We start from the raw sequence: 4,453 nt of genomic DNA on the forward strand, positions 1-4,453 counted from the left end.
CCGGGGAAACGTCCATCCCCACCGCCCGGGGAGTTTACCCAGAGCCATCCCCGCCCCCCCCGAAGCCCCCCCGTTATTTATTATAATAACGGACCGGCCGCGCTCTCCGCCCGGTGCAGGAGAAGGTACAAGGGGCTGGAGACAGGATCTGGCCCTAATCCTCTAAACCACCACCTTGCTTGAAAAAGGGGACGCGATGGGCCCATCAGGGCCATTCCCCCGCCTGGTGAGGGTCTCCCGGGGAACCCTCTCGCCCTCCCAGCCGGAGGGGCCGGGCGCTACGCGGCCGCGGGAATTGCGCTCCCCCTCCCCGCGCCGCCTGCGCGCTAACTGCGCTCAACGCCGCCTATTTATAGCAGAATTGATCTCTCCCCGGGCACAGAGCGCGGCCGAAAGTTACACGCTAATGGGTGTTGAAAGACCGCGGCGAGCGTTTGAAAAGGCAGGAAAAGATCTTTTGCGGTGATTTTAAAAAAAATGTCTATTTATCGTGCGTGGACCTTGTTTCTCAGGAAGGAGCCCCAGCGTTCGGGTTTTTCTCCCCCGAGCCCCCCCGGCTGGCAGCACCGGGGGCTGTACGGCCGGCACAGCCGAGACCTGGAGGCGGCACCGGGGCCGGTGGCCCTGTCCCCGCGGGGGCGAGGCGGCGAGGAGCCCCGGGAGACCCCGCTCCGGAGCTGCGGGAGGGCAGAGCTGAGGCCGGGTTCGCCGGTGCCAGCGGAAGGGGCATCGCCGGGGGCGTCCCGCGGAGGGGGGAGATGCCCGCTTAAACCTCAGAGGAGCTTAAATCTCCGCGGGAGGCTCCGTCCGGAGCCCTGAGCATCCCTGTCCGCCATCCCCGCAGCCTGCCCTTCCCTCCATCTCACCTCTTCACCGGGAATCCCTGCAATTAGCCAAACACTCGCCATCCAGTTTTCTCGAGAGTCAACACCTCCTATTCCAGGGACATTTACCGAATTAGGTTTTACTAGCCCTAAAACATTAAGCGTTATGTACTTAAAAGATACAGAGCATAGGTATTACATCCGCAGAAAGTATTTTAGTCAGTGAATGTTCAATGTAGCAGGTAGAGATGAACTTAGCACGTCTCCCAGACTGAACTGGGAAGACTCTTCAGCCATAAAATGCACTTAACAGTCTATTTAATAGTGGCGAGGTCCTTGAAAATGCAATATCCATGCTAATCTTGCCTTTTTCTAAATCAGAAACGAAAAATAGGTCAGTAAGGTAGAACCTTCCCCTTCCATTTAAAATGTGACATTTAATCTATTTAAATAACTAAGTAAACTTTATTAATTCAGGATTTGGTAAGCAAGCTGAGAAAGTAGGCACTTCGCAACTTTATTAAGACGGAAATGTGAGAGGGAGCGTCCAAGAACTCCAGGTTCAATAAAATCACGGTTTCCTTGAGCTTCAGCAAAATGGAAACAGCCGGGACACGCGAAAACCGCTCATCCTGCCCTCTCCACCAAGGGATTTCCACGGAGGGCTCGGAGCATCCCCCGGGAGCGGAGGCAGGAGCCTTCCCGGGGCGGGCGGGGGAAGCTCCGCGGTCCCCCAGCGCTCACACCCCCAGAGAATGGCAGGAATTCGAGAAAACAAGCCAAAACCTCAAGCCTTTCTAATCACTTTATTAAGTGTTAGTATTTCGCGGGGGGGGAGGAATCAGTCTCCCTGCAGGTTACGGTAGTGGTTCCAAACGCGTTTCCTGCTCTTCGAGGGGAATGAAGATGCGAAGGAACCGCGGCTGCAGCGATCGGTGCCTGCCCAGCCTGACCAACGTCCCCGCTAAATTACGGGCGGTTTTACGGTGCCGGGAACCCGGGAAAAGGTCAGATTGTGAATCTGCAATTGCGAGCGTCTCCAGACGTTTGTTCCCCCCCACCCCCCCCCACCCCGCATCGCGGCTCAGAAAGGAAATCCTAGCCGAGTTGGAAAGCAACTTTTTATAGTCGCAGCCTCTCCCAGGGCTGCTTCCCTCCCGCCCTGGGAAAGGCTTCCTCATTATCCTGACCGCATCTCGCTCCAGATTTATGGAATACCCACATATTTGCCTTCCCGCCGCTCGGCTCTACATCAACCCCGAGAGCCGGGGTGGAGGAGAAGAGCCAGCAGACGGGCTGAAGCCTCCCGAGAACGCCAAGGGTTAAGAAAAGCCGTTTATCTGCTCATTATCGGTTTCTCTTTACTCCTGAGCACCAAAGCCGAGCCCCGCTTGTCTGCAACCCCGCGGTATCAATGTGTCCTTAATGCCTTTTCCAGTCATTGATCTGGTCAAAGTCACCGCAGAAATACTAGTGACAGAGACTCAATTCCAGGCGACGTGACCAATGCAAGTATTTAGAAAGCATTCAATAAAAAAGCTTTCCCGGGGAGTGAATGATTTCACCTTGCAACAAAGAGCGCTCGGCTAATTGAAATAATGCACTTGAATGTGCAGCCGTGCGCTCCTGCTCGCCCATCCCGGCTCCAGCACCGAATTATCGATAACCCGCAAGGTAAAACCTTAAAAACTCTTCATTTTTTTTGGCAGTAGGAGCCCACGGGCAACGCTCACGGCCTCGGGGGTGGCCTCGCGGTGCGGGAGACAGCTTTAGGGAAGTCCAAGCGTGGAAAATCCTGGAAGGAGGAGCAGGAGAGGGGCTGGGAGAGGAGAAATTGAAATAGGGACCCGTCGCAGGGATTCTGCCCCGGGCTTGTGCAGCGCGTTTTCAGTGCCGTACATCCCGCCAAAGCCGCGGTGGGGTTCAGGAGGCGTAACTCTGCCCATCTTCCAGTTTACTTTGTAGTTCACAAATCTTTAGGACTGTGCTTATTTTGCCATCCCAGAGATCCCTTAGGATCTTATCAATATCCTAAAATAGAAGCATTTTCTTTAGCAGCAACATGAGTAATTGAGTAAAACAGATTTAGGTAAAATATGTAAAATTTAATTATCATAATCTGCCATTTTCAATAGGATCATGGCTCCAAACACCTTGACAGGCCAGAAAAACAGTGTGATTTTTATGTTTACCTGTATAAGACCACAAAATTCCAGTTTCTTCATACCGTCCTGCCTGGGGTGACACTCACAAGTGACGGTTGCTGAGAATGCTGAAATTATGGCAGGCGCGAGAGGGACCAGGATGTCCAAGTAATTGGCACCCAACTGAAAAATGGTTGGGCTAGTGGAAATTAGTATTCTACATGTTATTGCATGGGAAGAACTTCAAGGAAGAAGCGCCATCTCTGGTGGTATGCAATACTGTATGTTGCTTAATATTTATATATCAAGAAAAACCTTCTATATCTAAAAAAAAAAAAATCTATGAAGAATTTTGCTTTCCTATTATCCCTGGTTACTTTAACGCTTCTATTATAAGTGATCGGGTGCTTCCTGACCATACCTCCACTTGGTAGCAGTTGGGTTTAAATCCTTTACAATGTTGGGTCCTGGGATTCCAGTCCAAGGAGAGCAATGCTGGCAGTTCACCTGGAAGGTCTGTTCATGAAAACCCCAGTGTGTGGTGTTTTAAAAACAGTCAGTTTCCTACTAAATTTCATATCCCAACCTCAGTTAGACACACAACCAGAAGAAAAACACAGCAAACTAAAGAAAAACAGAGACTGTAGTTCTAAATATCGGTAAGCGTTGTTTAAAGATGACCTAGGAGCATTTACGTTATGCTATGTACTTTGTCACGACCTTAAAGTGAATCACAGAGGGTAAAACTGAAAGGCTGTAAAAGAGAGGCCTGTGGTGCCCAAGATCTCTTGTCTCCAAGTTGATTCCGAGACACCGAACCCCAGACGTACGGAGCGTGGAGCTGCTCCCCGGCGCAGTCGAAGAACAAGTTTCCTTCTGCAAAAAAAAACAAAAAACAAAGAAACAAGCAGTTAGATTCCTTGCCTGAATAAAACCCCACTCTTCCTGTGTGTCGAGACTACGCTCTTCACCATCAATACCGCACCGTTACGTTGCCCCACGTCCCTTGACCGCTGCGAGGGAGACACAAGCACCACCTCCGCATGCACGCGAGCAACGTAAAACAAACAAACGAAGGATCGTCGCCTCCTGACAGCACCATCCGGGGTGACACCGGGCCCGGGGCAGGCCAGGTCCCTGCCCGGCGCTGAGCGCCTCTTCCACAGCGGCCGAGCACCCCGCCATGTCTCCTGAGGAACGCCGCCATTCCCGGATTCCCCGCCACCCCCGAGGAGGACCAGGGACCGGCGGCCCTCTCCTGCCCACCTCCCGCAACCCACCGCACCCCGGCGGAGCCCGTCTCGCCGCCCCGAGGGCAGCCGCCACCCGAGGGCGGCCTCCGCCGTCCCGCCGCCGCCACCGCGCCGCGCAGGCGCAGACCCGCGCCCTCCTCCCGCGCGTGCGCCCCGCGCCGCCCTAACGGCCGGAAGCCGCTTCCCAGGCGGAAGCGCGTGCGCGACCGTTGTGTCCAGTAAGGAGCGGCGG

Source organism: Larus michahellis, chromosome 8 (assembly GCF_964199755.1).
Source record: "Larus michahellis chromosome 8, bLarMic1.1, whole genome shotgun sequence".
Lineage (NCBI taxonomy): Eukaryota > Metazoa > Chordata > Aves > Charadriiformes > Laridae > Larus > Larus michahellis.